The 15,772-nt window shown below is 43.5% G+C and overlaps 1 long non-coding RNA gene across 1 annotated transcript in view; it reads right to left on the reverse strand.

The window, feature by feature from the left end:
• LOC144589570 (uncharacterized) overlaps positions 1 to 15,772 on the reverse strand; it is a 107,632-nt gene that overhangs the window by 18,478 nt on the left and 73,382 nt on the right. The window contains exon 2 of the long non-coding RNA XR_013545748.1: positions 11,992 to 12,079. This is a non-coding gene — a long non-coding RNA (uncharacterized LOC144589570). The remainder of the gene's footprint in view (positions 1 to 11,991; positions 12,080 to 15,772) is intronic.

The following is a 15,772-nucleotide window of genomic DNA, read 5'->3' on the forward strand; positions in this document are numbered from 1 at the left end:
GTTTTCAAATTTATCCCCAATTGCTGAGTACTCAGGTTCAAAGTAGACGTCAAGGGGAATGCATTCATGCAAAACACTGGAGAGAAAAGCTCCCCCCCCCCCCCCCCGCTACTGAAAGCAGTTCCTCTATGTTCAGATAAGGCTATGATGTATTAGTAAAAAAGCTGATTTTCATGCACAAAATCCCAGATTCCATCCATCTTCTCTCTATGTAAGGCCGAGAAACACATTTTCTGGGGAAATCTGCTGCTATTTTATGTAGACTACAGTAAGATCCCCATATCTGCAAAATCATTATTCACTGATTCACTTATCCACAGTCTAAAAACATGAAAATATTTTTGTTTAAAAAAACCCTAGAGATGTTTCTAATGATAAACTTTCCAGAACCGGCTACTAGAGGGAGTCAGAGACTACTGTATATCAGACCAGGTGGATCATGGGTCTAATTCTGGCTTCTCCTCAATGGTGTAGTTTTCTCCATAGAATTTTAACTGGCTTGGCTGGGTGAGAACTTTATTTAATAATTTGGCTTTGGGTGTCTAGATATGCTAAAAGGCTGAGCAATGTGTTTTAATTCCATAGATTTATAATTTAAAGAATTTTAATGTTTTAAGTGAGGTATACTCCATCTTTTGTTTTATATAGGCTTACATGTTTAGAATATAATTGAAACATTCGCATTGTTCTTGTTTTACTTTTAAAAGAGTATCAGCGATGGGCATGGACTGCCAGTTCCGGGGTTCCTGCCGTTTTGTTCACACAGCTGATCCCCGGTTTATCCCCCCCGCCCCCTCTGGTGGATGCCCACTTGGAGCTGGTGCTCAGAGCAGGTGGGGCAGGGAAATCAGGGTGGTGTCTCTGATGGGACAGCTGCCAGAGGAAGTGGGCACTAAGCCGCGGATCAGATGTGCAGCTGTCAGACGAACTGGTATGAGCCACCAAACCAGTGCCCATCTCTATATACTCTTAAAAGACATGTTCCTGTATTTTTTTATTCAAGCATCACTTAAGTGTTTGCCTATAACTTATATTTTCACACTTGCATTCTTTTTTACAAGTTGCAAGGAAGTTTTAAAGTTATGTGCCTACAATTTTCTTCATAACTAAGACTTCCAGATGTTATAACAATTCCGAAGTATTTTATACATAGGAATCATAGAAGCAGTGTAGAGAAATAAAGCTTGTAGGAACACAAAAGCTGATGTTTGCCTGGGATTTTTGTAACTGTGGAAAGATTCATACTTTGATCTGTAGACATCCTTCAGTTGCAAAAGACTATGGTAATGTGCTTTGTATGGAGGACTTCAAGAGTGTCCTCTCCAGAGCACAAAGCCTGGGTAGAATAATATGGAGGATAGGCTGTTACCCAAGCAGCAGATCCCCCCTCTCTATGTCGCTGAAATAGTCCAATGGAAAAGCAAGAGCCAATACAACTGGTTCCAGCGATGTCACAGGAGTTGCCAGAACGACACGAACTGCCTCCGGGACTCCGGCTCCGGATTTTGCCTCGAGGTTAACTCCTGAAGGCTTTTCCATCAGTGGATATAGCCACAAGGCAGTGGAGGTTTGATTTCAGAGTTTTCCTTCTCCTAGATGGGCTGCCTTCCCAGGCTGATGAGTCCCACCTACCCGGGCTGCTCCTTTTGATATGATTGTCTGTGATTGTTTGGCTTCATTCTGGAAGTAACCCTTTATTGGGATAAATGGCAGCTGTGATAAACACAGGCGTCACATCCTTTTTCTCCCCTAGAGGTCCATGGAATTTCTGTAGGACTCTTAGAGAAAGGCAAGCACATAATTTCTGGGTCGGACACGTTTGCTTTAGTACTTCTGCATTGGCTGCCTTCTCAATTTTAAAAAAAAAGTATATAATTTAATTATATAATTCCACACGCAGAATATCTTTTCAAGAGTTAAAAGAAAATATGACATTAGAAGCTGCGGGAAGAGCTGGACACAATATAAAAACATTGAGCAGAATTTTATTATTCCCACTTATGCTGTAGGTGAATGGGGATGGGGTTGACCATTGAGTGGTGCATTTGTCCAAAACAAAATCCTCAGCAGATGTTTTGAATGTTGAAGGGAGATGCTGAGAGACTGAGCTGTTGGTGGGGTGAGAAAAACAGAACACCTTATGCCAAATGCTACCAGCAATCCTTGCCTGCAAACATCTCATTATGAGTTCTTTTCTGTCAGCTTGTCACCAAGTCAAGAGCTATTGACTTGATTGATGGTTCTAACAACCACTTCTTCATGATGACTGCCTCTGTTTGCTCAGCCCGATGTCCTTAAATCTGCATTTGCAATCAACAAGACCTTGCCGTGTGCCATTTTTTTAAATTTGCACCCACACAACATTGCTCTGAAGCAAAATGGAAATGGGAAATCCTGCCTCCAGAGAGCAGGCAAGGTGGCTAACTGGTACATAAGCTGCTAACTTGACCTGGGGACTTGACAAATCACTCAGAAAACCATTCTCACTGCCTGCAACCACCATTCAGCGAAAATGTGACCGGAGACCCGCCATCTCCGGATAAGATTGGCAGGTAAAATTTGGCTTGGCAAGTGAACAAACTGAGCATGCTCAGTCTAAAAGCATGAACAGATGCACATAAGGAACAAAGAGGGTTTGATGAGAGAGGCCACATTAATCAGATGAGAACATAAGTAGTTGCCAAATATTGAATCTCGCCATTGTTTGATCTAGCCAATATTGTCAACTCTTATTGACCATAGTTCCCTGGTAGCATCTGTTGGAGTTTATTTTTTACAATCTCGCGTGCTGTCTCCTAGCTTGTTTGACTGGGAGCTCCCTTTCTAAGCTGTTGTAACTGTCAGTCTGTGCTGTATCAACCAATAGATCTCACCCGTGTTCTAAATTCAAAGAAAGACCCATTTCTGTTGAGAGTTTCTCTCCCCATCCCCCCGAGAATCCATAAATCTTTGTTTATGGTAGTTGATTGGAAATGTCTGTTAAAGTACATTGAATCAGAGTTGTTAAAAAGCAATCATGTTGGTACAGTGGTGCCTCGCAAGACGAGCGCCCCGTTTAACAACGAAATCGCATCACGACGAACTTTTTGCGATCGCAAAACGCTTTACGATGTTTTAAATGGGTTTTTTCGCTTTGCGATGATCGGTTCCCTGCTTCAGGAACCGATTCTCGCAAAATGACAATTTTTGGCCAGCTGATCGGCAGTTTCAAAATGGCCACTGGGTTAAAAAAATGGCTCCCCACTCTTTTCTGGGACGGATTCCTTGCTGCACGGGCAGAGAAAATGGCCGTGCTATGGAGGATCTTTGCTGGACGGTGAGTTTCAAGCCCATAGGAACGCATTAATCGGGTTTTAATGCATTTCTATGGGCTTTTAAATTTCGCATTACGACGTTTTCATTCTACAGGGATTTCGCTGGAACGAATTAACATCGTAATGCGAGGCACCACTGTAATTAGTTTACTGTTGATATATTTACATGTATAAGAAAGTGGCATGTATTTATTCTTTATCCTAATGTCTCAGAGTAAGTGACTGAGACTGTAAGTGCCAGTTAATGAGAGAGGGGTGGACTATCTGGGAACTAGTAACTATTCTGTGAATCCCTGCACTTCTGCTGCATTGCTGAGGAAAGTTAACCACAAAATTAGAAGTCCTAGGATTCCCTAGGATGGATTCATGATTGTGAGATGATCATCAAATAGATGTAACTGTGCAAAAACAGAAATACTCTTTGTGGTTCCACTCTTCCTCTCTGTGGATACTACTTGCGTGATACTCACTGTCTGCCAATGAGTGGAAGAGATGTGGCATTGATCAAAAGGGCAGGTTGATTGTCTGGGTCACTTGTCATTTCTCTGGATGGCTTTGCCTTTCTAACAATATTCTGTCTGACACTGGGCACCTCAGGCCGACTCTACGAAAAGGCCTTTTCTTGCAACCTTCTTCCTGGGAAGCTGTTGATCTGGCTGTGTGTGGTAAGGAAGTCTCCGGTCAATGCCTCGGCCTCCGTGATCTGTGACTGTTTTGTTTCTGAGACCCCACAGAGAGGAACAAACAAACCCGACTCTCTCCCCATTGCATTTCTGTCCCCCCCCCACCCCAAGGTGTTTAATTGGCTCCATCCCACTTCAAGAAACGATGTGTGCTTTACAGAGACCACTCTTAGAAATCCATCTCAGAATTCAGATCGACATTCCCTCAGCACAATCTAGTTTTGCGACTGTGGTTTTAAGTGGTTGGCTGGATGGGTGTGGGGAAGCTGGCATGAGATCAGAGGCTCTGGCAAATGAAGTGCGATTTACACCCTAGGACTGGAGAGAACATTGCTGCTGCCAGGCGTTTTCAGAAATAACAGCTAAAAAATGTTTAGCCATAGGTGTCACAAAGAGAAGATTGGAAGTTTTTATTTTCAACAAACATGTCTGTCACTTCGTTTCAACCAGGAACGGCACTTAGTTTTAACAATGGCTTATCTAGGACTTGGGAGAAGTTGGGTCTTTTAGATGAGAGTGTTGGAGTTTTTGCAACCTCGCATGATGCCTTTAATAGGTTTGACTGGGAGGTGCTTTTCCGGGCTGGGGTGGCTGTCAGTCTTTCCATCAGTAACCAATCATTGCTTCCAGCCTCTGAATTCCAAGAGAGTCCCGCCTCTCTGCTGAGTGCTTTTTCCCTCTCGTGACTCGATTGAAGCCTGTTGCTGAAAGCAGTCGTGTTTGTCATGTTGCTGTGTGATCTGTTGATCTCTCGGTAACGAAACCTTTTTTCTCCCTCCAATTAATGTCTCAGAGTGAGTTATTGAGATTGTAAGTGCCACCTTAATGAGAAAAGGGGGTGGTCTGGGCAGATTGGAGAGATTCTGCTCTGTGAATTCCTATACTTCTGCTTTGCAGCTAGAGGAACATAACAAGTCCCCCGTCCCCTCAACACTGCAAACAGAGAGCTCCTACTGACCACGATGGCTGGAGCATTCTCAGAGCTGTAGCTGGAAAAAGTTACTTTCTCCAATTCTGTTTCCAATGAGGTATCATGGCTAACAGCTCCTGATGAACCATGCCTATATGGGTTGTTGTCTTCTGATGGAAAACTCATCCATGGATTGTTGAGATCTTTTTAAAAAAGCTTCTAAACTTGTGGTCGTAGCTATTTTGAGTGATGGATTGTGTGAAAGAAATATATTTTTATGTCTAGGGTAGTGGGTCCCAAAATTGGGTCCCCAAATGTTCTTGGACTAAAGCTCCCAGAGGCCTTTGCCACTAACTGTGTTGGCCAGGATTTCTGGGAATTGTAGTCCAAGAACATCTGGGGACCCAGGGCTGGGAATCTGTTGAAAAATGTGACATGTCATAGGAATCCTCCCCTTAGGAATAACTGATCAATGGAAACCAGGATCACGTCTCCTAAAATGAGGGCAAGGGTGCTGCTTGACCATCTTGTTTAGTCGTTAAGTTGTGTCCGACTCTTCGTGACCCCATGGACCAGAGCATGCCAGGCCCTCCTGTCTTCCACTGCCTCCCAGCGTTGGGTCAGATTCATGGTGGTCTCTTTGATGACACTGTCCAACCATCTCGTCCTCTGTCGTCTCCTTATCCTCTTGCCTTCACACTTTCCCAGCATCAGGGTCTTTTCCAGGGAGTCTTCTCTTCTCATGAGGTGGCCAAAGTATTGGAGCCTCCCCTTCAGGATCTGTCCTTCCAGTGAGCACTCAGGGCTGATTTCCTTCAAAATGGATAGGTTTGTTCTCCTTGCAATCCAGGGGACTCTCAAGAGCCTCCTCCAGCATCACAATTCAAAAGTATCAATTCAAAGCATATATCACTAGTGGAAAAACCATAGCTTAGACTATGTGGACCTTTGTCAGCAAGGTGATGTCTCTGCTTTTTAAGATGCTGTCTAGGATTGTCATCGCTTTTCTCCCAAGAAGGAGGCGTCTTTTTATTTCGTGGCTGCCATCACCATCTGCAGTGATCATGGAGACCAAGAAAGTAAAATCTGTCACTGTCACTGACTATCTTAAGAGCCACTAATTTGGCCCCGAAGACTTTTAAGTTGGCCAGAAGTCTTTCCCCTAGTTCTAGAGGGAAGAGAGTGCTTTGAAAGTTCTCACTGTTTTTACATTCCATGAAGTTTAGAAGTTTGTAAGTTATAGAGGCATTTGTGATTATTTTAGCATCTGCTGAGCCCTCCTACATCACCGCCTAGTGACTGACATGACATCAAATATAATAACAATTATTAATAATGCTGATAGATTACAGAGTGGAAAAATCAGATTATTAATAGATAGCGCCTGTCACTCCTGATGTTAAAATCATATGTGGGATTTTTCAAACCGATACAAGGTGCAAAGGAAACTTAGAAAAGAAAGTTATGAGAAAAGTTGAATTTTTGTAGGAAAAACACCCCCGACAATCTGAAATAGCACTACACTTCTGACAGGTTTTTATTCTGCATTTTAATATCTTGTTATAAAAAAATAGACTGAAAGTAACTAGTCTGTTACTTTTGAATTACAGGAATGTGAAACACTACATTTAAAAAAACATGGCTTTCAACTCTTCTTGTAACTGAAAAAGAAACATATAATAACTGTTTTTTGATGTTTGGGGAAAAAAAGATAAATTAAAGGGCTCATTGAAAAACAATATAACGGTCACAAATATTTGCTTTTGGAAAGTATAATGGTAAACGCCTCAAAAAATAACTTGCCAATGTCTGCGTCACCATTGCTTCTGTGCCAGACACCCACTGAAATTCTGCCATCTTGGCAATTGGGGGGGAAGTAACCTCACTTTGAAGGCACCAAACACTCAGGCTGGGTCTGGGAGAGTAGCAGACAACTACAGTGGTGCCTCGCTAGATGATGATAATCCGTTCCACTGAAATAGCTGTTTAGCGAAATCATCGTCTAGCGAAAAGCATTTCCCCATTGGAATGCATTGAAACTTGTTTAATGCGTTCCAATGCGGAAGAATTGTCGTTGTCTAGCGAAGATCGGCCATAGGAAAGCCACTTTGCGAACCGCCGATGAGCTGTTTAAATAGCTGTCTTGCGAAGCTTAGGTCCCAAAAACACCCGTTTTGTGAGCGCGGAGGGAGCTGTCAAAATTGTCATCTAGCGAAAATCAGTTTGCGAAGCAGGGACCAAACATTGTCCAGCGAAATTCCCCCATAGGAATCACTGTTTTGCGAATCGCTATAGCGATCGCAAAAAGTCAATGTCTAGCGAAAAAACTGTCATGCGGGGTAACTGTCTAGCGAGACATCTCTGTATGCCTGGCTCCAGAGGAGATCCAGATGGCTCCTCCTGTGGGGTGGTTTCTTCCTACAGGCAGCTTGTTGGATAGTAGACTGAGCACTCATAGCAGAGGATGATTGGAATTGCTCTTCTCTGTTAACTCTGGCTATCCTAGCCTTGTGGGTTTTGCAATGAACAACCATACTCCCAAAGCACCTGCTATCATAATGTCTTGAGATACTTACAAGAAGCATGGCAAGTAGAGCACAATCTTAACTCAACAGTGGATCTGGGAGGGGAAAGAAGCCCCTTGCACCAGCATAATTGCCCTCTGTTGGAGTGTTTACAACCTCAAATGCTGCCCCTAGTGGGTGTGGCTGGGAGGGACCTTTTGGGGCTGGGGTGGCTGTCAATCTGTACAGCACTAACCAATTGTTCCTTCCCTGCCTCTGATTTCAGGGAATGCTTCCATCTCTCTGCTCTACTTTCCCCACTCCTTTCTGTTGTTTGCTGGCAGGTAGTAGTTGCTTGAAAGTAAGTGTGTCTGTTTAGACCTGTTGCAGAGGCAGCCATGTTTGTCTGTTTGCTGTTAGATCTGTTCGACTGTAAGTAAAGAAACAAGTTTTATTCTTTGTGCCATTAATGTCTCAGAGTGAGTTATTGAGACAGTAAGTGCTAACTGATGAGACAAAGTTGTGGGCTACTCTGGGAAACCTGAAGCTAATTCTCTAGAAGTTTTAACTCAACAGTGAAGTTATTGAGACTATAAAGTGCGAGTTGATGGGAAAAGGGTATGGTTTACTCTAGGGAGACTTGAAGCTAATTCTGCCCTGCAGGTCCCTGAACGTCTATTCCAATAACTCTGAAATATCGGTAAGAGAAAAAATAAAAGGTTTTTATTTACTCACAATTGTATAAATCAAAAGCAGCATACTGTACAAAATGACTGTTTACGCAAACAGGCCTCAAAAGACTCACAGCTTGCTTCCAGCAGATGCCTGCCCACTAGACACAAAGTGCTAAATGCTAACAGACTAAACAGAGAGGGGAAATGAGGCCTTAAGCAGAAAGGTGTGATTCTCTTTGAAATCAGAAGCAAAGAGGGAACAATTTGTTGCTGCTGGTTTGATTGATAGCCACCCCAGACTAGAAATGTCCCTTCTAGCCCAATCTACTTAAGGCATTATATATAAGGTTGAAATAACTGCAGTATGTTCAGGGAGAATGCAGGTATTCATGGAGGGATTCCAAGGCTGAAAGATTTATGAGTCTACACTTTTATTTTTGTAAGCTTTCTATAGATTTTTGTTGATCATAGAATCCTAGAATAATTGAGTCATTTGGGACCTATAAGGCCATCTTGTCCAACTCCCCGCTCAAGGCTCGAATCCAAGTCAAAGCAGATCTGACAGAGGGTTGCCCAATTTTCTCTTGAAAGCCTCCAGCATTGGCTCGTTCACCACCTCCCGAAGTCATGGGTTCCATTGTCATACTGCTCTAACAATTAAGACATTTTTCTTGATATTCATCCTAAGTCTGCCTCCCTGTAGCTTGAGCCCATGATTGCATGTCCTGCGCTCTGGGATGACTGAGAACAGATTCTGCCAGTTCTTCAAGTATTTGAAAGATGGTGTCCTATCTGCCCCCCCAAGTCTTCTTTTCTCAAAACTAAACATGCCCAGTTCTTTCAGTCTTTCCTCCCAGGGCTTGGTTTCCAGTCCCCTGATCATCCTTGTTGCCTTCCTCAGACCTTGCTCCAGTTTGCTGGTGTCCTTCTTAAAGTGTGGTGTCCAGAACAGGACACAGGACTCGAGATAAGGCCCAGCTAGTGCCAAATAGAGGGGGAATCAAGTGGTTTCTGTGCTTTTGTGTCCATTATCCTGGAATCAATAGCCACAACCCTATTTCAACAGGAACCTCTTTAATTTTCAAATGGGACCACGGATACTCTGCTAGTAGTTTAGCCCTACATGCTCTTTTGTTTTATGAGCCCCACTCATGTTATTTCAACCCATTTAAACCCCACCCCTCTCTAGGCCTTCTACTTTGATGAAGGAATGGAGGAGTCCGCCGAGTTTAACTTGCCTAGAACCGTAGCCAAAGGATTGTTTGGAACGGCAGATGAAACTAGGGAGAGCCAAAGAAAACTACAGACCTGACAGAGATGAATTCCAGGCTTTCCACCCAAAGGAAAGCATTAAAATGCCATGGGTTCAAAATCAGTTGCCTAAGGAGTTTTGTTTTAAAGAGCTGTGACCTTTCCTTCCTTCCTCTGGGACTCGTTCCAAAATTCTTTCCATGAAATTCTTGAACATAAGGTGCAGGAGCGAAGTTCATTCCTGGAACCGCTTTAAACTGAACATCAAGAGTGGCAGTTTTAGAGCGAGCTAGAAAGTCTTCGTCAACCCAAAGTTAACGGAGCTTCAAGTTCATCATGAGTCAGGCTTGGATTCAAACTTAACCATGTTAAAGATCACATCCAATTAAATCGATGAGACACAACAATGTCAGTCACGACGAACTGGGTCTACTTTCAACATCACTAAGCTTGGATCACGTCTGATGGCCTTCTCTCCACTTCCTTAGATGAAGTATCTTGTATTGCAACCAAAGTCCTATTCTTCGTTAAGTTTCTCTGGAAGCTGAAAGCTCTCCCAGAGCTCTTGAAGAACGGCAATTACATTTTTTAACAAGCACAAAAAAAAAGCACGGGGAACTTCGCAAGTTGTGAAATATCCCACACGTTTAAATATGCCTGCTGATCTTATTAAGGGCCTGACTTAAAGATGATTGGCTAATGAATATCGTTCCGCAATGGCTTTCATGTGGTGAAAATAAAACATCAGTGGAATTTCATTTTATATTCTGATTATTCTAAACTGGGTTGCATGCTGAGCTAGAAGAAGGCATGCTTGGATAAGGAAATGAGGAAGTAGAGGAACTTGGAGGGATCGTGTTAAAAATAATGAGTTTCAACTGGAGTGATTAATTTCTTCTTCTAATAATGACATTATAGCTCTGTCCGCTATACCACACAGACTATAGAAGAAGAGCCTTTTAGATGTTTGAGAACTTCTGCCTTAATTTAGTTTTAGTTCTGCAGAACTAGCCATGTGAAATCATTAGGACTGCTAGACAAGCGTGTAAAGCTGAAGAGTCCAGTGGGCTTCGGCGTGTGTCTTTGCTAAATGTCCAGGAAACTGCAGGTCTTTTAAGATTAGGGCAGCTTTGTGGTGATTTATTTCACAAGACTCCTGCCGTTTCAATCTATTGCCCACGAGCCACTTTTCTTCATCTCACTGTGAATTTATATTCTCAAAATATGACTTTTAAGTCACACATCTATTATCAGCTAAAATGCCCTATTTTTTCGCTCTCTTTCTTGCTGTTATAATATCAAAGGCTTCCTGGTCAATTTTCTCCGTCCTTCTCTGTGTTTTTTTAACCTAGCTTTTTGCCTTTGATTTTAATCGTTTTTGTCATCTCTTTCAGAGGACAACCTCCGGAGGTGGAAATGAATGCAAATCTTTGGTTTAGGACATGGTGCTCCTTGTTTCTCTCACTCTCTGTAGGTTGGTGTGTCCTTAAAGGGGAGCATAAGACTGTAAGAAGAGTCGTGTGGGATCCGACCGAAGGCCTGTTTAGTCTGGCCTTCTGTTTACACACTGGCTCACCAGTGTTGTTGTTATTGAGTTGTTTACTCGTGTCCAACTTGTCGTGACTCATGGACCAGAGCACCCCGGGCCCTCCTGTCTTCCACTGCCTCCCAGAGTTGGGTCAAATTCATGTTGGTCGCTTCGATGACCCTGTCCAGCTATCTCATCCTCTGTTGTCCCCTTCTCCCCTTGCCTTCACTCTTTCCCACCATCAGGGTCTTTTCCAGGGAGTCTTCTCTTCTCATGAGATGGCCAAAGTATTGGAGCCTCAGCTTCAGGATCTGTCCTTCCAATGAGCACTCGGGGTTTAGAATGGATAGGTTTGTTCTCCTTGCGGTCCAGGGGATTCTCAAGCATCTCCTCCAGCACCACAATTCAAAAGCATCAATTCTTCGGTCCAGCTCTCACTTCCTTACATCACTAAAGGGAAAACTATAGCTTTGACTATTCGGACTTTTGTTGGCAAGGTGATGTCTCTGCTTTTTAAGATGCTGTCGAGATTTATCATAGCTTGCCTCCCAAGAAGCAGGTGTCTTTTAATTTTGTGGCTGCTGTCACCATCTGCAGTGATCATGGAGCCCATCTCTTTTACATTCCCCAGCAATCGGTACTGGAAAACATATTTTCTGACACTGCACAAGTTGTATATAGCTATGGTTACTATCAGCCATTGACTAGTCGCCAAAGAAGCCCTCATCTCCATAAATGCATACAATCTCTTTTTACAGTCATCTCAGATTACAGCCACCACTATATGGCTGCGAGTTCTATAGTTTAACTATGTGTACGTTCTTTCGCTGTGACCCAAAGGAGTATTTCTATAGCAGCATTTTACCAGGCTCTTTATTGCTGTTGCAATCCTTATCAGGCTGCAATAGGTCCCAGCCTTACTGGTTGCAGAGTTTTGCATTTCTGATCAAATTCCTTTTGTTGTGTCACAGAAGTACAAAGATTCACAGAGGAGAATAGCTAGGGGTTTCCCAGAGATCACCCCTTTCTCATTGACTGGCACTTAAACTCTCAATAACTCACTGAGCCATTTGTAGGAGAAAGATTTTTTTTTTTAAAAAAAAAAACCACCACATTTCTTTACTTACAGTTGCTTGGAGTTACAGTCTTTATTTAATGCATGTATGTTGAGAAATCAACCGACCGAATCAACAGCAAATAAAGCATTGGCACTGCCTGGGGAAGGAGAGGGAAAGAACACTTAGCAGTGAGGTAGGGTTCTCTTTAAGTTCAAAGGCTGAAGGGAATGATTGGTTAGTGCTGGATAGACAATGACCCCAGATCAGAAAAATTCCTCCCACTCAAACAAACCACAGATGGCAGTAAGCGGTTTGAGAAGGGTTGCAGCAGGAGTAAGGAAGAGATTTATACTAAGCCAGATCCTGGTTCCATTTTGCTCCCTGATTTTGCTGCTTTCAGGACTCCCTCCTTGCCTCGGCCTGCTGGACAAGGGTCTCTTCAAATTGGGAGAGGCCATGATGCAATGCCTGCCTTGGGGCTGAAAGCTTGGATGTCAACATTTCCCATCTGTTGAGGTCAATTCCTAAGGCCTTCAGATCCCACTTGCAGATGTCCTTGTATCGCAGCTGTGGTCTCCCCCGGGGTGATTTCCCTGCACTCATTCTCCATATAGGAGATCTTTTGGAATCTGACCATCAGCCATTCTCACGACATGCCCAAGCCAACGTAGGTGTTGCTGTTTCAGTAATGTATACATGCTAAAAATTCCAGCTCGTTCTAGGACTACTCTATTTGGAACTTTGTCCTGCCAGGTGATACCAAAAATCCGTTGGAGGCAATGCATGTGGAAGTTGTTCAGCTTCCTCTCCTGCTGTGCACAAAGGGTCCAGGACTCTCTGCAGTCCAGGGGTGTGCTCAGGACACAGGATATATGTCATGGAACCTGAGACTGGACACCAGAGCCATGAAATGTTTAGCCCTCCAGATGTTTTTCAGCTACCAGTCCCATAATTTCCATTCAACTACAGAACCTAGCAGCTGCCGACTTCAAATATGTTTAGTCTGAGAGGTCATTTCTGCCTGGACGAGCTTACAAAGGAAACCGAGTTCCGTCTCTTATGGGAAGGGTGGGTGGGGACCTCTCTCACCAGCAAACAGCAGTTTTCTTGCAGACCTAAGAGTCTACATACAGTGGTGTCCAACCTTGGCCCTCCAGATGTTCTTGGACTTCAACTCCCAGAAATCCTGGCCAGCAGAGGTGGTGGTGAAGGCTTCTGGGAGCTGTAGTCTAAGAACATCTGGAGGGCCAAGGTTGGACACCACTGGCTGCTTGTAGACCTTACGTCTACAAGAAAACTACTCATCTCACCCTGTGGCAGTGAGTCAGATTGTCGTCCTTCTGAGATAATGTTTAGGGTTTTTAAAAGGAGAACGGAGAGGTTAAAGGATGGGGAAGAAGAAGCTTGCCTGGGAAGATGGAAGCAATAAATAAATACACATGCAAAAGGATTAGAAAACTAGGAAGCTCCACGCTGATTATGGCTGGAATTATGGGAAGAGACAGCTTCAGAATTATTGCCAAACACACCGTTTACAAGAAGAGCTTTGGGGGGGGGGAACCAGCAAGCCATTTGGGTTTAGTAAAGGCGGATCTGGGTCAAAATCTATTTTGATTTCTTTGTAACAAACAACTGTTCCCTGTGCAGCTGTTTCACGAAATTATCAACGAATGGCACACCATATTAATAAGCCTTATTTTGACTATTTTCTCTCTGGGAGGTTTGCTGGGCTGGGAACAAGAATAAATGCTTCCACAAGCAGCCTTGATTATGTTGACATCTGAGTCAGTCTCAGCTTTCATCATCTGCTGAGTCCCTTCTTCCAGCTGGTTAGAGCTTCTGCAAGGAGCAACATATGTTTTCAGTGACGGCCACTGCATCAACCAAGGAGATGTTACTATGGCATCATAACACAGTTGGAGTCAAGCAAATAAATTAATGCATAATGTGAAAGTACTTTAGACCTCCTTCTTAAGAACTGCAGTGTGCAGAGGATTGTAATCAAGAACTCTGGACTGTTTGTATAGAGTAAACCCTTCACAAACTCTAAACCAAATCAGCCTGATTCAGGGTACAACTCCACTGAGAAAAATGTGGGAAATTCTATGGGTTCAGAGCAAGCTGATTCTCAGTTTTTCTTTGTTGACCACATAACCGGAAGGGAGATGCAAATCAGCCCATAGTTCCTGTTACATACAGCACTGATGTTACCTGTCTGTCATGGGTTTGGAGGGAAAGTTCCATCCTATGGGGAGGGGAAGGCGGGACATCAGGAGGAGGGGCTGTACTGTATATATATGTGATGCGTGTGTGGAGAAGTTTAGACGCTGGGATGTGAAGAAGCAGCAGCTGGGAAGAAGAAGCTGGTGTGGGAGTCTGTGTGTCAGACAGGGTACTACTGTGTGTCAGTACCAACCTGATAGGTTCAGGTGTCTGTTGGTTAGCCAGAACTGATAGGTTCAGGGTCTGTGCTTCAAGTTAAGTGTTCTGTGTGAACCAAACTGTATGCATGTATGAATGAGACTAAGCCACGTTACTATATCTTATTCACCTGATTATTTTATTTTCCCTGTGTGTGTTTTAAATAAACCTTATTCTTTTATTTGTTGAAAATCCATCCCTGGTCTGTGTGACTTCTTATAGGGAATGGTTGGTGGCAGCTTAGTTAACGTGTGGCAGATCCCAGTAGGTCTGGGTTTGCCACATTGATTGGTGTCCAGCGTGTGGGATACGACTGGTCCAGTTGTCCAGTGGTCCAGCAAAGCCTTGGCAAGTGTGCCCAGAGCAAGGGGGGTCTAGTCAGGGACAATCTGAGAGCACGTAGGTAATCTTCTAGGTGTACCTCACGGGGAGGTGCGCTAGTGGAAGAACGTGCCAACTGGGGAGACTAGATTAGGGTGCTCTGAGGCAGCCTGTTTTTGGCGGGAAAAAAGCTGAGGCAAAACTGTGTAGTAGCAGTGATCTAGCCTGCCTGCTGAGAGGCCCAGCAGAGGGGGGTAGACTCTAACTCGCTACAGTTGCAAGTAGTGCTGAAGGACAGCAGCAATCTATAGGGAAAGCTGGTTCTGAGGCAAGAGAAAAAAAAAAGTGGTCGCTTTATTTTGAGGCTTGACTTTTTAAAGCAGCTTGTTCTGAGGGGGGATTATGCCCTTGACTCGAAGCCAAGTGGCAGAAATGGGTGAAGTGAAAGACCCCCAGGTTGACCAAGGTTCTGAGGATGAATTTGGCTCAGTGCAGGGTGACAGCACGGGAGAGCAGAACCCAGAACTCAGGAAAATGCTCATAGCCCAACAGCATGAAGTTCAAATGAGGCAGTTAGAAATAGAAATGGAGAACTCAAAGGGGGAGGACTCTATTGAGTTTAGCAAATGGGATCAACAACTAGATCCAACCTTGCAGCAGTGCTTTAAGACGGTTAGCAATTGTCCAGTAACCCCTGAGAACCGTGAGAGATATTATTGTGAAGAAGAAGGCCTTTTATGTAGGGAGATCTTAATAAACTCCAAGAAGGAAAAATTGCTTGTAGTTCCTTCTAAATATAGAAAGAAAGTAATGGAAAAATGTCACACAGACACCCTATCGGGACATTTAGGGATGGCAAAGACTAAGCAGAAAATATCCCAGAAGTACTACTGGCCAAAAATGGGAAAAGAAATAAAAGAATTTTGTCAAAGCTGCACCACTTGCCAAATGAAAATAAATAGTGAGGAAAAATCCAAGAGGGATGATGACTGGGATAGGTATATGGAAGAGATGAAAAATATTGAAAATATATTTAAGCAAATGGAAAATAGATATATTGAACAACTGAAAGAGAAACAGAGGTCTGGGTTTACTCTATTAAGGCAAG

Source organism: Pogona vitticeps, chromosome 5 (genome assembly GCF_051106095.1).
Source record: "Pogona vitticeps strain Pit_001003342236 chromosome 5, PviZW2.1, whole genome shotgun sequence".
Classification (NCBI taxonomy): Eukaryota; Metazoa; Chordata; class Lepidosauria; order Squamata; family Agamidae; genus Pogona; species Pogona vitticeps.